The following is a 22,758-nucleotide window of genomic DNA, read 5'->3' on the forward strand; positions in this document are numbered from 1 at the left end:
AGAGAAATAGTCAACCACCTCAGCAGAAACAACCTTCTTAGTGACACACAATATGGTTTCTGCTCTGCAAGATCTACCGCAGATGTGCTGACAGTTATATCTCACAGGATTAGTATATCTTTTGACAAAGGCTTCCTTTCTAGGGCAATTGCTCTTGACATATCAAAGGCCTTCGACAAGGTATGGCATATGGGTCCACTTCACAAGATTTCCAGCTACGGTATAACTAGAAATGTTTTCTCAATCATTAAATCATTTCTCTCCGATAGGCTCATAAGAGTAGTGGTCGATGGACAAAAATCAGAGGCCTGCAGTATTAATGCTGGAGTCCCTCAGGGTTCAATCCTAGGCCCAACTCTCTTCCTGATCTACATCAATGACCTCCCTAAACACATACTTAAATCATTCGTTGACATCTATGCTGATGACACGACCATCTACGGCAACACATCAAAGGCTGTAAATGACAAAATTCTCTCTGATTCTCTCTCCTCTGATCTCGAGCACGTGGTTCAGTGGGGGGAAGATTTGGCTGGTTACCTTTAATGCATCTAAAACCAAACTCCTATCCTTATATCATCAACGCTCTGATCCCCATCTGGCATCAATTGTGATGGATGGCTCTCGTCTGGGAAAGGCACCGTGTTTTGACAAACTTCTGGGTTTGACCTTTACCGCTGATCTGAAATGGAACACATACATCAAGTCTGTTGCCAAGGTCGCTGGAAAAATGGTGGGATCCTTCTACCACTCCAGAAGATATCTCACTACTGATGCAATTCTCTATCTATATAAAAGCGAATTACGTCCAAGGATGGAATACTGCTGCCATATCTGGGCAGGAGCTGCTAAAAACAGCCTATCCTGCCTTGACAGAGTACAAAATAGACTTTGTGGTTTGTGGGGGATGCCTTTTTCTCTACCCTGCAACCTCTTACCCACAGAAGAGACGTTGCGAGCCTGTCCTTGTTTCATCATCATTTCCATGGCAGGTGCTCGTCTGAACTCCAATCTCTGGTCCCCCTTGCCAATCTTTCACGAAAAACACCCGTCTAGCCGAATCCACTGTGAAAAATTTCCCCCACTCTATATCTGTGCCTAAATCAAAACGTGGATTCCACGAACAAAGCTTCTTTCTTAGAACTGCACGCCTGTGGAACTCTGTTCCGTCTGCCTGCTTCCCTCCCGACTACAACTTGGATGTGTTCAAGTCCAACGTCAACAAATTCCTAATGAACCGCCCCCTTAAGTGAACCTTTCATCAAATCTCTACACTAACGTAATGTACTTGCAATAATCCTTATCCCTGAGTGGCTTACGGGCCTTGATACGTGGTGACCACTGTGTAAAAAAAAACATGTATCCGTGATTATCTAAAAGAATAAAGACAATCGAAATTGAAAGACAAATTCCATTAAAATATAATAATGTTACAGATGAATTCATATTTTAAACCCTAGTTAATTTTTTAGTTAGAATTGTTTCTTGTCTTAATACAATTACTTCTTTCGATTTTCTAATTATTATTTTTATAATCTTATCCAATTTATATTTCGATCTGCACATATGGGTATTGCCAATTTCACACAATTACGTTATCATAGCCTGGGTTGTACTCATGTCCTGGGTTGTACTCTCTGCACTCCCTTCAACTTAACAGTAATTAAGACGATAAAATGCAAACACACCCACTCTCCAAAATAATGATGCAATACCCGGAAGTAAAGACCATACGACATTATCTAATACAAGATGAAAACGGCCATTTAAAAAAATTAGTTAATTCTATTCAAAAACTTGTTAATAGAATAAAAGATAAAAATGAAAGTTTTCGGATGGCACAATAATTGTTTGAACGCTTGACAATGTCTCCATATGTTCGTATATGTTCAAACACAAGCATGTCCAGGTATAACAAAGAAATTACTCGGTGGCGATAAAAAAATAAAAACGGTTCTGTCGACAGAACGAAGATCGGATTTTTTTACAAAGGTCTACCACACCAGCAATATTAGACACAACTTCAATTTATCTAAAAAAAAATTCAGCTTCACAAAACATTGCCTTCTAACCTGATTCCCCGAAAAGAGATAATCTGTTCCAATTATGCACATAACCTTAGCAGTTCTTCAAAACTGCTAGTGATTAAGGTTAAAGGCAATATAAAATAGCTAGCCAGCTATCTTACAGCTGCTGCTGATTTTCTCATGAGTACTCTGTTACACTGCTCCAGAAAAAGTTTTACCTATTGACGTTTAATTTGAACTCAACCTCAGATCAAAAGTCTCAAACTCAAATCCAACTGTTCTCTTCTCTCTGCACTTTCTATGCTGACACACAAAATAAAGATGACGGCTCTTTTATAAAGAGACCCAACCACATCTCATTTGCATACCCCCCTCTCGTCACATCACGTGATTTTCAGTCCATAAATACCAGGGGGCGACCATTTTTATTTTCTCTGTTTTTTCTTTCCTAACACGAGCTGCACGATGCATGAGGTAAGGTTCTTTACTTTTAACCATACGCCCCCTTGATCTCTAAGATCAATAATTAGTATCATAGTCTGCCATCCACGCTGGGCGTCTTCGTTTACGGTGCGATCGTCGAAGAGGCTCTTCTTCAGATACTTCAACATCAATATCAACATTCCCTTCCTCTGATGGCAAGGAGACTTTCCGTATATCTAAAATGTGACGAGGCATTCCGTCAATCGCTACCTTGTTTTTGGAGAGTACTTCAGTCACTGTACCTTTTCCCCAGCGAGTCGTGCAACGAAAATTGGGTGGTTTCACCCACACCTTTTCACCAACTGCTATATCCACGCAGGCCTGTTCTTCTCTCTGTGTTACAGCCAATGGATGTCGCCATTCATAAGAAAAAATAGACTAGTGCCGCACTGAATTTTCATTTTGACCAGCGTTTGGCGTCATATTGTACCAAAAAGCTGCTTCTTGGGGCGAAATCTGGCTTCTTGATGCCACAGCTTTTATAGTACGATGGCAGATATGGCAGCAGTATTCCATTCTTGGACGTATTTGGCTTTTATATAGATAGAGAATTGTATCAGTAGTGAGATATCTTCTGGAGCGGTAGAAGGATCCCACCATCTTTCCAGCGACCTTGGCAGCACACTTGAGGTACGTGTTCCATTTCAGATCAGCGGTAAAGGTCAAACCCAGAAGCTTGTCAAAACACGGGGCCTCACCCAGACGAGAGCCATCCATCACAATTGATGCCAGATGGGGATCAGAGCGTTGATGATATAAGGATAGGAGTTTGGTTTTAGATGCATTAAAGGTAACCAGCCACATCTTCCCCCACTGAACCACGCGCTCGAGATCAGAAGAGAGAATCAGAGAGTATTTTGTCATTTACAGCCTTTGATGTGTTGCCGTAGATGGTCGTGTCATCAGCATAGGTGTCAACGAATGATTGAAGTATGTGTTTAGGGAGGTCATTGATGTAGATCAGGAAGAGAGTTGGGCCCAGGATTGACCCCTTAGGGACTTTAGCATGTATATTGCAGGCCTCTGATTTTTGTCCATCTACCACTACTCTTATGAGCCTATCGGAGAGAAATGATTTAATGATTGAGAAAACATTTCCAGTTATACCGTAGCTGGAAATCTTGTGAAGTAGACCCATATGTCATACCTTGTCGAAGGCCTTTGATATGTCAAGAGCAATTGCCCTAGAAAGGAAGCCTTTGTCAAGAGATTCACTAATCTTACTCATAACAACTTACTCATAACACACATGAGACTTATTGGTCTGTACTGAGAGGGAGATGACTTATCACCTGAATTCTTAAATACAGGGCAAACTGATGATGTCTTCCAGGGAGTCGGAAAGCACTTCTCCTTAAGGCAGCGCTTAAATAGTTTCGTAAGTATGGGAGCAAGTTCTGGTTGAAGCTTTTTTAATACTATAATTGGGATGCCGTCAGGGTCAGTTGCTTTACTGGACTCAATTAGCTTGGCGACCTCATGCACGGATATTTGTATGTTACCTAGCGTGTTCTGTGTTATAGGAGGAAATATGGGGAGTTGATGTCCTTTGTCGCATAGGGTAGAATTAGCTGCAAAGTTCTTTGCAAATAGTTTGGCCTTGTCTGATGCTGACGAGATGACGTCTGGTCCATTGATAATGGTTGGGGTAGAACGCACACTTCTGTTCAGGATCCTATTTGTCATTTGCCAAAATTGGTGGGAATCAAGCCGCTGATAAGCTACCTTGGATTTAACAGACTGGGCATATAGCTCTCTTGCATTTTTTATTACTCTTTTACAGTGGTTGCTGGCAGTCCTGAAAGCAGCTTAAGTCTCAGTGCATCTATTACGTTGGTAGCTATGGAAAAAGTGATTTCTGTGCGCGATAGCAGCAGCACATTGTGGGGAGAACCATGGCTGGCTGTAAGGTTTTTGTTGGAATTTTTTAGATGGTATGAAATTGTCTATGCGTACAATTAACCATTCGGTCAGATCTGATACTATAGAGGACACTTCCTTTTCAAACATGGAGTGCAGAGGTAAATCAGATATGAATGTACGGAAGCTATCCCAGTCAGCCATAGAGTATCGGGCACACGGGTGGGTTCGCGAACAATCTGAGTGAGGTCATAAGCAATGGCAAAATCATGGCAAAACCTCCCCTCATCATCTGTCTTATTTGAATGGGTCAACCATTCCACGTTATGGACGTTGAAGTCACCACAGATGTGGATGTTAGCCGAGGGATGTGCAGACAGGATGTGGTCTATTTTCTCAGATATGCTCTTAAAGATAGTAACTCCGCTCTTGTGGGTCTATAGGGGGCAAATATAAATGCAGTGGTGTTAGCAAGTGCAATCCTGAAGCACATATAGGGTATATTAGGATCTTCTCTAGAGATATCTCTGCCACACGGGAAGCCATCCCTAATGTAGGCACATATTCCATGCCCATGGCGATCTTGGGTGTCAGATTTAGCTGTTAAATTGGAGTATCCGTTAATTATGAACTCATCTAGGGAAGTGGTCGGCCCTATTCCAGTTTCACTTAGAAATAATATGTCCGGTTTCGTCTCCTGTAATTGGGTTTCAACCTCTGGAATGTTGGAACGTAGACCCCTGATGTTGGAGAAGGAGACCTGGTAGTAGGGATCTACGTTGGAAGATGGGGTTCTAGGTTTAATCGAGTTTTTATTCTGGAGATATTTCATGTTGATGTTTTGGGATTTGTGGAAACAGGTTGGCATATTTGGTTAGAGCAGTACAGAGAGGGAAAGTAAGAGAGAAAAAGACAGGAAATTTTTTTTGTAGCACACGACAAGGAAAAGCCGTAACAATTACCCACTAGTATGACATCGAGAGGCCCCACCAGAGACTATTGCATGGTCCAGATCCACTCACCAAATGGCAATACAGCAGTCCCAGTACTTTGTGCCTGCTGATAGGACAGCCTACTTAGTGGTTAATCCAAGGTTCGGGTCTTTGACTATCAGGCGGATAACGTCAGCCCAGACAAAACGTTTACCTCCAGCACTCTTACAAGTGACATGGCCACAAGAACAGCAGAGACAGAAAAATTTCCGACATCTCCGACTACTGGTCACCAAGTACTACCGACCTTTAAGCAGCTTTTTCTTTACCCTTTGTCAGAAAAATCACTCATTGAATGAGGACTGAATGACAAAATCTAAAAACTTCCGATCGGAAAGACGTACCATTTTAAACCTTTTAAAAATTGCTAAAAATCATACATTTTGATTTTCTAAATTTAAAAAAAATACGGCTTTATCAATTTACATGATTTTTGAATTATGACTTTGTTCCATGAAGAGTATGTACATGAAGGATTTGTGTGTATTTTTTAAATAATAAAATAAATAAATAAAAGCATTAACCCCCACACACACCAACCTTCAACATATCCTTTAAGTACTTAGAATAAATCAGTAGGTCTGCTCGGTTTTCCTTTTTTCGATAAGACTTCAAGAAGGAAGGGTCAGACTCTTCAGACCCCAAGCTAAGCTAAGTTAAACAATTTAAGTTAAACAATTTCTATAACTTTTGAAATCTATTTTGTCTGAATACAGATAACATTTGCAGTTTTGACTTACACTCGGAACATCTTAACTTTCTCTTGTTTTTTTTTTTGTTCTTAAATCTTTCTGTCAAATATGCCTAGTATTACTCTAACCCAGTGTAGGGGACTAAAAGTTAGAGGACACCGGGAAGGAGTAATCTGCCCCTTATGTATTCCTTGTGTCTTTGGTCACTGGCAGACATGTTGATTTTCCCTCTCAAGGAGAGGAGAACCTTTTCCACTACGAGAAGGTGAGCTCTAAGTCCTTATTCCACCAGCCGGTGAGTCTTATTGAACTGTCTCCATTGTATTATGTTGTGTTGTTCTTTAAATGTTTGTCAGTGTTTTTTTTTTACATTTTCACCCCAAACAAGGCACATTGCCACTTTAATATAGGGGGCTACTATCAAATATGCCTAGTATTACTCTAACCCAGTTTTTAAATGAATTCCTCAAATTACTAAATTAATACATAAAAATCCGAATAATTCAGAAGTTTCATTACTGGATTCTAATTAGAAGGTGAAGCTCGAACATTCTAACCCGATAAAGCAAAAAAACATCCACGCATTAATATGGGAGGAGAGACTATCTTCAAACATCGTCCTAGATTCGTAATGGAACAAGGGACTTAAATAACTAGATATTAATACGTCCCTCTTACCTTTTTTTAAATGGAGAGTAGATAATGCATAGTGGGTGTGTTATCGGAAGCTCCAGTAACTCTCGCTTCTCTTTTTTTGTCCCCCAGTCTTCATTTCCAACGAGTGATGTTTCTGACAAAGGGTGAAGAAAAGTAGTCTGAGATGTTGGAAATTTTCTGTTTCTATGTCTATCCTTGTGACCATGTCACTATTAAGGATGCAGGGGGTAAATGTTTCATCTGGCCTGACACTATCCGCCTGATAGTCAGGGACCCGAACCTTGGATTAACCACCAAGGAGGCTGTCCTATCAACATATGCAAATTACTGGGGCTGCTTTATTGCCATTTGGTGAATGGATTCTGGACCATGCAGTAGTCTCTAGTGGAATATCTCGATGCCATACTAGTGGGTAATTGTTACGGCTTTACCTTATCATGTGCTACAAAAAATTTCCTGTCTTTTTCTCTCTTACTTTCCCTCTCTGTCCTGCTCTAACCAAGTATGACGACCTGTTCCACGAATCCCCAACCCCTCAACATGAAATATCTAAACAAAAACACGAATAAACCTAGAACCCCATCCTCCAATGTAGAATCCTACTACATGTCTCCTTCTCCAACATCAGGGGTCTACGTTCCAACCTTCCAGAGGTTGAAACACAATTACAGGAGACGAAACCGGACATATTCTTTCTAATCAAAACTGGAATAGGGCTGACCATTTCCTTAGATGAGTTTATAATTAAAGGATACTCTAACTTAACATCTAAATCTGACCCCCAAGATCGCAATGGGCATGGAATATGTGCCTACATTAAAGATGTCTTCCCGTGTGGCAGGGATATCTCCATAGAAGACCCTAACTTACCTTATATGTGCTTCCGGGTTGCACTTGCTTACACCACCGCATTTATATTTACCCTCTCTCACCCCCACAACAGCGGAGTTACTATCTTTAAGAGTATATCTTAGAAAATTGACCACATACTCTCTGCTCATTCCCCGGCTAACATTCACATTTGTGGTGATTCAATGTCCATAGCGTGAAATGCCTGATCCACTCAAATAAGACAGATGATTAGGGGAGGTTCTTTCATGATTTTACCATTACCTATGACCCCAGTCAGATTGTTCGCGAGCCCACCCGTGTGCCCAATACTACCGGTCAGTATGCAAGCCTTCTAGACCTTTTTCTTACAACTTCCCCTGAGCTATGTTCATGTTCCGTTCTATCTTCTCTGGGATCCTCAGACTACTCCGTTGTATCAGTTAAGATAAAAATGAAATGTAATGAGTCTTCAGACGTACCTCTCCACTGTACTGTATACCGATACTCTATGACTGACTGGGGTAGCTTACATACATTTATATCTGATCTACCTCTCCATTCCATGTTTGAAAAGGGTGTGTCCTCAATAGTATCAGACCTTACTGAATGGTTAATTGTATTTTCTCACGCTAGGTAACGTACAAATATTTTCTCATGCTAGGTAACGTACAAATATTTCCTCATGCTAGGTAACGTACAAATATTTTCTCATGCTAGGTAACATACAAATATTTTCTCATGCTATGTAACGTACAAATATTTTCTCATGCTAGGTAACGTACAAATATTTCCTCATGCTAGGTAACGTACAAATATTTTCTCATGCTAGGTAACGTACAAATATTTTCTCATGCTAGGTAACGTACAAATATTTTCTCATGCTAGGTAACGTACAAATATTTTCTCATGCTAGGTAACGTACAAATATTTCCTCATGCTAGGTAACGTACAAATATTTTCTCATGCTAGGTAACGTACAAATATTTTATCATATTAGGTAACGTACAAATATTTTCTCATGCTAGGTAACGTACAAATATTTCCTCATGCTAGGTAACGTACAAATATTTTCTCATGCTAGGTAACGTACAAATATTTTATCATATTAGGTAACGTACAAATATTTTCTCATGCTAGGTAACGTACAAATATTTTCTCATGCTAGGTAACGTACAAATATTTTCTCATGCTAGGTAACGTACACATATTTTCTCATGCTAAGTAAAGTACAAATATTTTATCATATTAGGTAACGTACAAATATTTTCTCATGCTAGGTAACGTACAAATATTTTCTCATGCTAGGTAACGTACAAATATTTTCTCATGCTAGGTAACATACAAATATTTTCTCATGCTATGTAACGTACAAATATTTTCTCATGCTAGGTAACATACAAATATTTCCTCATGCTAGGTAACGTACAAATATTTTCTCATGCTAGGTAACGTACAAATATTTTATCATATTAGGTAACGTACAAATATTTTCTCATGCTAGGTAACGTACAAATATTTTCTCATGCTAGGTAACGTACAAATATTTTCTCATGCTAGGTAACGTACACATATTTTCTCATGCTAAGTAAAGTACAAATATTTTATCATATTAGGTAACGTACACATATTTTCTCATGCTAGGTAAGGTACAGAAATTTTCTCATGATAGGTAACGTACAGAAATTTTCTCATGCTAGGTAACGTACAGAAATTTTCTCATGCTAGGTAACGTACAGAAATTTTCTCATGATAGGTAACGTACACATATTTTCTCATGATAGGTAACGTACAGAAATTTTCTCATGCTAGGTAACGTACAGAAATTTTCTCATGATAGGTAACGTACAGAAATTTTCTCATGATAGGTAACGTACAGAAATTTTCTCATGATAGGTAACGTACAGAAATTTTCTCATGCTAGGTAACGTACAGAAATTTTCTCATGATAGGAAACGTACACATATTTTCTCATGATAGGTAACGTACAGAAATTTTCTCATGCTAGGTAACGTACAGAAATTTTCTCATGATAGGTAACGTACAGAAATTTTCTCATGCTAAGTAACGTACAAATATCTGTGCGTGAAGTCGTCAAGTCAATCAAAAACCTTGATTGCAGTAAAGCAACTGGCCCTGGCGGCATTCCAATTATAGTGTTAAAAAAGCTTAAACCAGAAATTTTCCCCATACTTACAAAACTGTTTAAGAGTTGCCTTAAGAAGAAGTGCTTTCTAACACCCTTGAATACCTCATCAGTAGGCCCTGTATTTAAGAATTCAGGTGATAAGTCATCTCTCTCTCAGTACAAACCAATAAGGCTCCTGTGTGTTATGAGTAAGCTGCTGGAATCCATATTAAATAGAGAAGTAGTCAACCACCTCAGCTGAAATAAGCTTCTTAGTGACACGCAATGTTTTCCGTTCTGCTAGATCTACAGCAGATGTGCTGACGGTTATATCTCATACGATTAGTCAATCTCTCGACAAAGGCTTCCTTTCTAGGGCAATTGCTCTTGACATATCAAAGGCCTTCAATAAGGTATGGCATAAAGGCCTACTTTACAAGATTTCCAGCTACGGTATAACTGGAAATGTTTTCTCAATCATTAAATCATTTCTCCCCGATAGGCTCATAAGAGTACTGGTTGATGGGCAGAAATCAGACGCCCGAAGTATTAATGCTGGAGTGCCTCAGGGGTCCATCCTGGGCCCAATTCTCTTCCTGATCTACATCAATGATCTCCCAAAACACATACTTAAATCATTCGTTGATATCTATGCTCTATGACACGACCATCCATGGAAACACATCAAAGGCCGTAAGTGTCTCTTCTCTGATCTTGAGGCTAGTTACCTTTAATGCGTCTAAACCCAAGCTTTTATCTTTACATCATGAACGCTCGGATCCCCATCTGGCATCAATTGAAATGGATAGCTCAAGCCTAGGAGAGGCTCCATGTTTTCATAAGCTTTTGGGTTTGACCTTTACTCCTATCTTTGTTTTATCGTTATTTCCATGGCAAGTGCTCGTTTTAGTTCCAATCTCTGATCCCGCCTCGCCAATCTTTCATGATAAACACCCGACTAGCTGAAACCACAGTCAATAATTTTGCCCACTCTTTATCTGTGCCTAAATCAAAACGTAGATTCCATGAATAAAGATTTTTTCTTAGAATTGCACGCATGTGGAACTCTCTACAGCTTGCCTGTTTCTCTGCTGACTTAAACTTGAATGTTTTCAAGTCCAGCATAACAAATTCCTGATGAACCGCACCCTTAAGTTATGACACTTTATCAAATCTCCAATACTAACGATTACTACAATACTCCATTGATTTCTGTACACATAATAACCCTTATCGCCGAGTTGCTTCTGGGCCTTGATGAATGTAAAAAGAAAACACAATCATATACATACACACATACAATGAAAAATATAAGCGCATACATAAGAACCCATATATATATATATATAAACGTATACAGCCACAAACACAAAAATATGCTAACAAATATACACACACACACATATATATATATATATATATATATATATATATATATATATATATATATATATATATATACACGTACATATATACACAATGGACATATGCAAATGTATATACACACATATATAACAACGTTCGCAAACATACATATATATATATATATACTTGTTTATTGTTATATATATATATTTATTTTATTGTTATATATATATATATATACTTGTTTATTGTTATATAAACATGCTCACATCCCGCTGCTACAAACATCCACTTGTTTCAATCAAACAACAGCAGCGACTTGACTATTCAAATGTTCAATGAATAATGGATTTTTATTTTAGGTAGGAACTCTTTAAAGTTGGAGTTAAAAAACCTTAAAACACTGAACTTTAATTATAAGATGTAAAGAGGGAGGGGCAATCTAAATAAAGTTAAAAAATTATAATGGAGAGAGAATGATTAAGAGGAGAAAAAATAAATAGAGAAAGAAAATAAATAGAGAAAGAAAATAGAGAAAAAATATAATATGGAGAAGAAAAAGAAAAAAGATATAAAGGGTTATTATAAAGAAAACAAGGACTAGAAGAGAGAAGAAAGAATGATGAAATATAGTTAAAGAGAGAAAGTAAGAATTAATAGGAAGGGAAACTTATAATGTTGAGAGGATATAGAAAAAGAAAAAGATCTGCGTGTCAACCAATTTATGAACAATTATACATTTCAGTAACGAGACACGTTATTAGAAAACAAACAGAAAATACAATCTTAGCGTTAGAAGTGTACATGTCAAAAGTGACAGCGAATGTAACCAACCAACATATTTATCATCTCACATACGTCCACGAGTAATATCAACGCAGTTCAAACATACGTCTACAACTAATTAAGCCCTTTATACTAAATGATATAAGTTTAAAGTTTTCGCGTTTTTATTAAATAAATATATAAATAAAAAATAATGATAAAACAATATTGAAATTATTAATAATAATAATAGTAATAATAAAAACATTAGTAATATTAATAATAATAATAATAATAATAATAATAATAGTAATAATAAAAATAATAGTAATAATAATAATAATAATAATAATAATAATAATAATAATAATAAAACAGAATAAAATTAATATTAATTATCTTTTTAATATAACATATTTAGCCATAACAGGGGATTGAAGAAATTAAATAGGACTAATAATTATAAAGAATAATCTACTAATATTTATGTATATAAAAAGAATACAATATATATATATAATATATATATATATATATATATATATATATATATATATATATACATATATATATACATGCATATAAGTAAAGGTGTAACTCTATACTATTAAGTTGAAAGTTTAAGCTAGTTAAGTATAAATATAAAGTCATATTAAATCACAAATTAACGCATTCAAGACAGTATTACTAAAAATATAGATACAAGTACACTTATATATAAATATATAAATATATTCAGGCAAAAGAAGTAATTAAATCAACAAAATACTCAAAAGTAGCAACACACAGGTAGATAGTAACAAAATTAAAAATAATAAAATACATATGTATATACCCACTGCCAATGAGGAAGTTGAATCGTTAGCTGAACCATTTCAAGCTTCTTTTGGATTTAAGAGAGGTGCGACGTTGAATGGAGGTTGTACGGCCACTCAGTGAAGGAAATACTTCAGAGGTCCTTATGAAAGACAGGAGGTCCCCAAATGTTGAACCAACCTTCAACCCTCATAGTCAGGAAGCCACTAGTATCCCAGAACCAACCACGCCCTTCAACTCAACAGCACATTCTTCCTTTTCAGTAGAACCTTTTAAAATCAAACTGAAAGGGCCACAATTCAGTGGAAAAGATTTTGAAAAAAAATAAAAGTTTTAAGGACTTTCTCACCAAGTTTGAGAATTGTGCAATGTCAATACGATCAGTAAAGGGAAAGCGGTATTTTTTAGATGTTCTCTTGAGGGTAGAGCCCTTCAACTTATTGATCGTCTTTCAGTCTCTGAGGACAGCTATCCAGTGGCTCTAAAATTGCTGAAGGAACAATACTTAGATCAGGAAGAGATTCAGTTGAACAGGGTTGAGTTAGGTTGCCTATCGGAAGAACAAAAGGAATGCATTCGTCCTACAATAAATTTGTTTATGAACAATAAAAACCAAACTCCCCTATAGTCTCTGTAGGAAGATTCTCCAACTTCAAGAAGTTAATTAATGTAACGACTTTGATTTTTAAGCTTGTCAACAAAACGTTGAAGAGGAGTGAGGACAATCGCGTTCTGGCAAAAGTTTATTTGATAAAATTAATGCAAAGGGAATATTTTGCCCCGGAGTTAAATATTTTGTTGACTCGTGAATAAGAGTCAACCAAAACGAAAAACGTAAACCTATTCTTGGATCATTCGTTCAAGGGGAAGGATAAGTGGATCAGAATGGCATTCATATCAAGTGCTGTTACAAGATGAGATCTTGCCCTGATGCGAGAAACGGAAGTTTTTGTCATATCGAGTGCGGAGAAAAGGGGATTTTGAACATCTGCGGGGTAGTCTGGGCGGAACTTCTGGGAAAGAAAAAAGAAGAGAAATAGAAAAAAAGGCAACACGTGGCCGGACAGAAAAAAAAATCATAGCCGCTACGGGATCTTCCATTCACAAGTGAAAGGTATTTTATTGTGTGCTTTGGTGTTTATTTGATAGTTACCGCATCACGCGTCATCTACACAACGTTACAATCAGACAAGCCACACCTATACCCCACGTCACGGAACAGCCACGTCTTAACAGACGAGCCGTCTCTAAACCCTGCTCTCCCCTCTAGACGACCCTAACAACTTAACAAGACTCTATTGTGACCATTATAGATGCCGATAAATGATCCAAACAATACCTCATCTTATTCGCATTTTCTCGCCCACAATATATAGAAGATAACACATATTTAGACACACACACACACACACACACACACACACACACACACATATATAAATACACGAAATTTTTAAGTGAGATAAATAATTTCGAAATCGAATAAATTAAAATTAGTTTACTTAACAAAACAGCAGAGTTAAATTCCAAGATTAACTTTTAAACCGTCTTTTCAATTAATAAAACATATTTTTTTTAAATACAAACAAATTACAACAATTATAAATGTTGTTTTCTTTTTCAAATAGTTGTCTATTTTCAGTGCATTATGTCCCTTCAACAGTTATCTCCCTTGTCTGACATTTTTCTTATAGAATCGACACCGGCAGGTTGACCGGTGTTTTATTCCCTAATTGTAGTCCACATGTCTCTGTCTTTTATCTTCTGTTGTCCTTCGCCGTTTTAAGTTATCTCCGGTAAGAAACATTATATATCTCCTTCTTAAAGACACTTTTAAATAATTTTAACGGTTTTTTTGTTTTGTTTTTAATATTATTTCATCTTAACTACGAACTTATTTCCTTTACCGGCAGAGTTGCCGTTTAGTTGTACAAATAGTCTCCAACCCCGTTATTAATAAAAAGGGGACACTTTGGGGCGTCATCGGTTTATATCAAGAAATTTGTTTACGTATAATTTTAACCATATTGTTCAACAAATAAAAGGATTAAACGTGTTTTATTTCATAATTTAAAATTTTTATTTTATAATTTAAACTTTAAAACATTAAAGAATACAAATAATAAGTCGGTTAACACAAAAAAGAAATGAAAAATGAAGTTTTAAAATGATTAAATGTGTTTTATTTCATAATTTTAAATTTTTATTGTATAATTAAAAATTTAAAACATTAAACAATACAAATAATAAGTTGGTTAACACAAAAAAGAAATGAAAAATAAAGTTTTAAAATTATTAAATGTGTTTTATTTCATAATTTTAAATTTTTATTGTATAATTAAAAATTTAAAACATTAAACAATACAAATAATAAGTTGGTTAACACAAAAAAGAAATGAAAAATAAAGTTTTAAAATTATTAAATGTGTTTTATTTCATAATTTTAAATTTTTATTGTATAATTAAAAATTTAAAACATTAAACAATAAACATAATAAGCTGGTTAACACAAAAAAGAAATGAAAAATTAAGTTTTAAAATTATTAAATGTGTTTTATTTCATAATTTTAAATTTTTATTGTATAATTAAAAATTTAAAACATTAAACAATACACATAATAAGCTGGTTAACACAAAAAAGAAATGAAAAATTAAGTTTTAAAATGATTAAATGTGTTTTATTTCATAATTTTAAATTTTTATTGTATAATTAAAAATTTAAAACATTAAACAATACAAATAATAAGTTGGTTAACACAAAAAAGAAATGAAAAATGAAGTTTTAAAATGATTAAATGTGTTTTATTTCATAATTTTAAATTTTTATTGTATAATTAAAAATTTAAAACATTAAACAATACAAATAATAAGTTGGTTAACACAAAAAAGAAATGAAAAATGAAGTTTTAAAATGATTAAATGTGTTTTATTTCATAATTTTAAATTTTTATTGTATAATTAAAAATTTAAAACATTAAACAATACAAATAATAAGTTGGTTAACACAAAAAAGAAATGAAAATAAAGTTTTAAAATTATTAAATGTGTTTTATTTCATAATTTTAAATTTTTATTGTATAATTAAAAATTTAAAACATTAAACAATACAAATAATAAGTTGGTTAACACAAAAAAGAAATGAAAAATAAAGTTTTAAAATTATTAAATGTGTTTTATTTCTTAATTTTAAATTTTTATTGTATAATTAAAAATTTAAAACATTAAACAATAAACATAATAAGCTGGTTAACACAAAAAAGAAATGAAAAATTAAGTTTTAAAATTATTAAATGTGTTTTATTTCATAATTTTAAATTTTTATTGTATAATTAAAAATTTAAAACATTAAACAATACACATAATAAGCTGGTTAACACAAAAAAGAAATGAAAAATTAAGTTTTAAAATGATTAAATGTGTTTTATTTTATAAGTTAACATTTTTATTTTATAATTTAAAATTTTTATTTTGTAATTTAAAATTTAAAACAATGAACAATACAAACAGGATTTGGTTTGATTTTACATTTTATATTGTTCTTGGATGCGTCTCCACAAGAATTCAGTATTTAACTTCATCTTTCATTATTTCTTTTCGAGAACAAAACTAACATTTTGTTTTAATTTTTAAATTATAAAATAAAACACATTTAATAATTTTAAAACTTAATCTTGCATTATTTCTCCCTTTTTATTATTTATAACAACATGGTTAATTTTTAATTAAATTTTAATCACAGAATTACATTTTCAATAATCACGGAAATATAAACAAACTTCTGTTTACTATATATACACCCACATTTTTTTATATAACAGGGTTGGAAACTATTTGTACAACTATACGGCAAATCCTCCTCTTTACCCACATGTCCAACCCCCTACTTTTAGTTGTGTTATTTCCTTACGCACACGACTACCCATTCAGCCTTTATAACTTTTCGCTTCTTAACTTTTCTCTTTGTGTTTTCAACAAAGTTTTTTTTGTTTTGTTTTTGTTTTTTTGTTGTTTCTTTCAGTTTTTTTTTTCAATATACGTTAATTAAAAGGATAAAAATATGAACAATATACGTTAATTAAAAGGATAAAAATATAAACAATATACGTTAATTAAAAGGATATAAATATAAACAATATACGTTAATTAAAAGGATAAAAATATAAGCAATATACGTTAATTAAAAGGATAAAAATATAAACAATATACGTTAATTAAAAGGATAAAAATAAAAACAAATCGAACTTACTAGGGGAGATAATAACTTCCGGTGAATGCAGGAACAATATCCAGTAAATAAAACGTCGTTTAGAAAATCGTTATTTGTATTTTAAACTAAGTATTTTATCGTGGTTTATTTTTATTTATTTTTTTGTCATTTGATTTAACTTAATATGAAAATGGATAATATATATATATATACACGAAATTTTGAAGTGAAAATAAATTTCGAAATCGAATGAATTAAAAGTAGTTTACTTAACAAAACAGCAGAGTTAATTTCCAATATTAACTCTTAAACCGCCTTTTCAATTAATAAAACATATTTTTTTAAAAATACAAACACATTACACTAATTATAAATGTTGTTTTAATTTTGAGATAGTTGTCTATTTTCCATGCATTATGTCCCTTCAACAGTTATCTCCCTTGTCCGGACATTTTTCTTATAGAGTCGACACCGGCAGGTTGACCGGTGTTTTGTTCCGTAATTGTTGTAAGCAGCCTTTCTTGATTCACATGTCGCTGTCTTTTATCTTCTATTGTCCTTCCTTCGCCGTTTTAAGCCATCTCCGGTAAGAAGCATTATATATCTCCTTCTTAAAGACACTTTTTAATATTTTTAACGTTTTCTCTTTTTTTTTTTTATTATTTCATCTTAACTACGAACTTTGTTTATATCCTTTACCGGCAGATTTGCCGTTTAGTTGTACAAATAGTCTCCAACCCCGTTATTAAAAAAGGGGACACTTTGGGTCGTCACCAGTCTATATCAAGAACATTGTTTACGTATAATTTTAACCATATTGTTAAAAAAATAAAATGATTAAATGTGTTTTATTTTATAATTTAAAATTTTTATTGTATAATTAAAAATTTAAAACATTAAGCAATACAAATAATACGTTGGTTAACACAAAAAAGAAATGAAAATAAAGTTTTAAAATGGTTAAATGTGTTTTATTTTATAATTTAAAATTTTATTGTATAATTAAAAATTTAAAACATTAAGCAATACAAATAATAAGTTGGTTAACACAAAAAAGAAATGAAAAATTAAGTTTTAAAATGATTAAATGTGTTTTATTTTATAAGTTAACATTTTTATTTTGTAATTTAAAATTTTTATTTTGTAATTTAAAATTTAAAACATTGATCAATACAAACAGGATTTGGTTTGATTTTATATTTTCTATTGTTCTTGGATGCGTCTCCACAAGAATTCAGTATTTAATTTCATCTTTCATTATTTCTTCTCGAGAACAAAACTAACTTTTGTTTTGTTTAATGTTTTTATTTTTAAATTATAAAATAAAACACATTTAATAATTTTAAAACTTCATCTTGCATTATTTCTCTCTTTTTATTATTTAAAACAACATGGTTAATTTTTAATTAAATTTTAATCACAGGATTACATTTTCAATAATCACGGAAATATAAACAAACTTCTGTTTACTATATATACATCCACATTTTTTTTATATTACAGGGTTGGAAGCTATTTGTACAACTATACGGCAAATCCTCCTCTTTACCCACATGTCCAACCCCCTACTTTTAGTTGTGTTATTTCCTTATAACTTTTCGCTTCTTATCTTTTCTCTTTGTGTTTTCAACAAAGTTTTTTTTGTTTTGTTTTTGTTTTTTTGTTGTTTCTTTCAGTTTCTTTTTTTTTCAATATACGTTAATTAAAAGGATAAAAATATAAACAATATACGTTAATTAAAAGGATAAAAATATAAACAATATACGTTAATTAAAAGGATAAAAATATAAACAATATACGTTAATTAAAAGGATAAAAATATAAACAATATACGTTAATTAAAAGGATAAAAATAAAAACAAATCGAACTCACTAGGGGAGATAATAACTTCCGGTGAATGCAGGAACAATATCCAGTAAATAAAACGTCGTTTAGAAAATCGTTATTTGTATTTTAAACTAAGTATTTTATCGTGGTTTATTTTTATTTATTTTTTTGTCATTTGATTTAACTTAATATGAAAATGGATAATAAACTTTAAAATATCAATTATTGAATGGATTGTATTATTTCCTTTTCTTTAAAAACTCAGTTTTATTTTTATGGATACATGTGTCCAGTGACACCGATATGATAACTAAAATCGCAAATTATTGTTTGTTTGTTTGTTTTTTTATTAAAAATAACGAATAAATTTCTGTTTGCTTTTTTTAATATAAAAATAAAACATTGTAGATGTTAATAATTAAAAATACTTTTAATATTTCAGGAACATTACGATAAGCAGTATTCATTCAATATTTTCATAAAAAATATTAAAAAATATTTAATGTGATTTTAATGATAAAAATTATCACAAACTTTTGCTTAAATGGTTTAATGACCCTTTTTCTCTCAGAAAATATTCACATTCATTTCAAGTCACGTGTGACACTCTTTTCATAAAAATCAGTAATCTTAACTCCATGCTATTCTCATGAGATCCTCATTTAACTAAGCCTGCATAATGAACACTCGTTACAAGAAAACATTTATGTAGGAACGATTTTAATTAATATTCCTAACACGTAAATAAATGTCATTTTATCCTAATATAGTGATTTCGCTGACTTCAAGAAATTCCCTAACCCTAACCCTAAAAATTGATAGATCCCGATTATGAATGCGTGAACACAGAGTCACACACATAGAAGTTAGTGACTGGTGAAAGACAAGCGCCCCGCCCCCCGCTAGGTCTAAAATAAAATGGATTTTCTTACATTTTTTGCTCCTGTAGGACTTATGCGTGATGCGTTGTCTCTTGTTTCTATTGTGCAAAGCTAGATCTGTTACTAAACTCTCACTTTTGGGGGAGAGGGTAATAAAACAATCTTTTTTTTTAATTCAATATCTTAAGACTTTATTTTACTAATTATCATTTCATTTAACTTAATATGAAAATGGATAATACACATTTAAATATCAATTATTGAGTGGATTGTATTATTTCTTTTTCTTTAAAAACTCCATTTTATTTTTATGGATTTATGTGTCCAGTGACACCGATATGATGACTAAAATCGCAAATTATTGTCTTTTTAAATTAAAAAAAAAAACTCATGAATACCTGTTTGCTTTTTTTATATAAAAATAAAACATTGTAGATGTTAACAATTAAAAATACTTTTAATATTTCAGGAATAAGCAGTATTCATTAAATATTTTCACAAAATATATTTAAAAATATTTAATGTGGTTTTAATGAAAAAATTATCACGAAAATTTGTTTACATGGTTTAATGGCCGTTTTTCTCTCAGAAAATATTAACATTCATTTTAACCACGTGTCGTACTCTGTTCATAAAATTCAGTAATCTTAAACTTCATGCTATTCTCATGGGATCCTCATTTAACTAAGCCTGCATAATGAACACTCGTTACAAGAAAACATTTACATTGGAACGATTTGAATTAATATTTCTAACACAATATTTCCATTTTAATACAATGATTTTGATTTATGAATTAGTGATACTCTACTATTTTGACTTCAAGAAATTCCCTAACTCTAACCATAACCCTAAAAATTGATAGATCCCGATTATGAATGGGTGAACACAGAGTCACACACATAGAAGTTAATGACTCCACGGTCAATTTTTACAAATTGGCACCACTTTCCTGAGTTCTATAGGGTCAGAATTAAAAAAAAATCGTTATACATTTTGTACATTCATCTTAGTTTATTTTTAATCAGTTCATATGCGTGTTATATTTGTACAGTGGTAACGTCACCAGCTTTGAGTGTTACAGTTTTGCTTTTGGTTTCGCTTCTAGCTGATGACACCAAAATACGTTTTTTTATTGCTTTTGACATCACGACTCTATAATCATATATGGACAAATTAAAATCTCATTTTTAAGAATATTTGATAACTGGTTAAAGACAGAGTCCTACCCCCGCTAGGTCTAAAATGAAATGGATTTTCTTACATTTTTTGGCTTCTGTAGGACTTATGCTTACGTGTTGTCTCTTGTTTTTATTGTGCAAAGCTAGATCTGTTACTAAACTCTCACTTTTGTGGGAGAGGCTAATAAAACTATCTTTTTTTAATCCAATATCTTAAGACTTTATGTTACTAATTATCTTTAAAGCCGATGTGAAAACATTTTTCATTATAAACTTCTTTCACGTATGATTTTTTCCAATATAGAGATTAACTTTAGACTTTAATCTTTAAACCCCAATCAAGACATAATTAGAAATTAAAAAAAATATATAAGACGGCTTTCTAAACTATGTTACGCTATCAGTTTCTGCCATTAGATTGCACGTGCAACGAATTAGAGAATTAATAAAGATGAAACGTGTAATCTGTTCTCTCTCATGTAAATATTAAAATGTTAAATAAAATAATACTAATTTTATCCGTGATATTCACCAAATAGATCGGCTCTATTTCGCAATAACTTTTTGTCCTCTTTAATTTTGTTTTCTGCGAACTTGTTCTTCCGTTCGTCATCTTGAATGTTAAGTTGAGCTTGTAAAGTCAATCACATTTGAAAAATCGTTTCCTTTATAAAAGCAGATAAAGTTAATCGAAAGCAGATTATAAAACAAAAACGTAAGTATTACTACATGAATTTAGTATCGATTTTTGCGCATTTGCAGAATACGTTAAAAATGTAAGGGAGATAACTACATTTACTAAGCGAATAATCCTAATGAAAATGTTGATGTATTGTTGAAAATTTTTCACTGTAGACAGTTTCTTGTTTTCAATAAACTTCAACGTAAAAAACAACTTCTTTATTGTCTACCAAAGACAAAATAATTTTATAAATTTTAAATGATATTAACTGCTTCACAAGTTTAAAGTTTTTCAGGTGTGCTAAAAACGAATATATACTTCAAGAGTGACGCAGAGAATGATTTTTCATGATACAAGGGAATTACTTTTTCAAAAAGTTGGGATCAGTTTTCAATATAAATTTAATGTAAAATAAGCACCCACTTTCTGGCCACAAGGTGATAATTTTTTTAATTTGTTTTCTTTGACTGTCTGAAAGCCGTTTTGGTAAATTGTTATTTATTTTCCACATTAACAATCATCTTTAACATTACAACTTCGATAGGTTTTCGGGTATGCTGAAAACGAATATCACATTTAAATTTGCTGCAAACCAGTAGGTATCTGGATATTAAAGTATGTAATTAATTGTTATCAGTGGAGGCCAATTAAGTATGCACTTGCACATACAGAACTGATCACCACTGATCACATAAGGAATTACATTGCTTAATATTTGGAAAACTACTTGTTTGTGGCATATATGCGCACTTGCAGATAAAAAAATGGTCACCACTGATGACATAAGGAATGACAGATATCTGCAAATTTTATGTGGGCATCATCACTTATCAAGGCCCAATGACCACTCGAGCATAAGGGTTAAAGAGTGTACAGTAGTCAATTGGACAATATAGTAATGTTAGTAATGGAAATTCGGTAAATTTGTTAACTTAAGTGGAACGGCTCATCAAAAACTTGTTTACGTTGGACTTGAAGACAACCATATTGTAGTAGCTAAAAAAGCAGGCAAACGGAAGACAGTTCAACAGGCGTGTAGTTCTAAGAAAGAAGCTTCGTTCATGGAATTTAGGTTTAGGAACAGATAAAGAGTGGGGGGATTGTTGATAGTGTTTTCAGCTAGACGAGTGTTTCTTGTGAAAGTTTGGTGATGGGGTCCATAGATTGAAGCTCAGTCGAGCACTTGCCATGAAAATAACGATAAAGCAGAGACAAACTGGCAACATCTCTTCTGTGAGAAAGAGGTTGCAGGGAAAAGAAAAGGACATCTCCTTCGATGCTACAAAGTTTATTTTGAATGCTATCAAGGCAGGATAAGTTCTTTCTAGCAGCTTCTACCCAGATGTGGCACAAGTACTCCATCCTT

This window comes from Euprymna scolopes, chromosome 46, assembly GCF_053919585.1.
Source record: "Euprymna scolopes isolate OS-2025 chromosome 46, ASM5391958v1, whole genome shotgun sequence".
NCBI lineage: Eukaryota > Metazoa > Mollusca > Cephalopoda > Sepiida > Sepiolidae > Euprymna > Euprymna scolopes.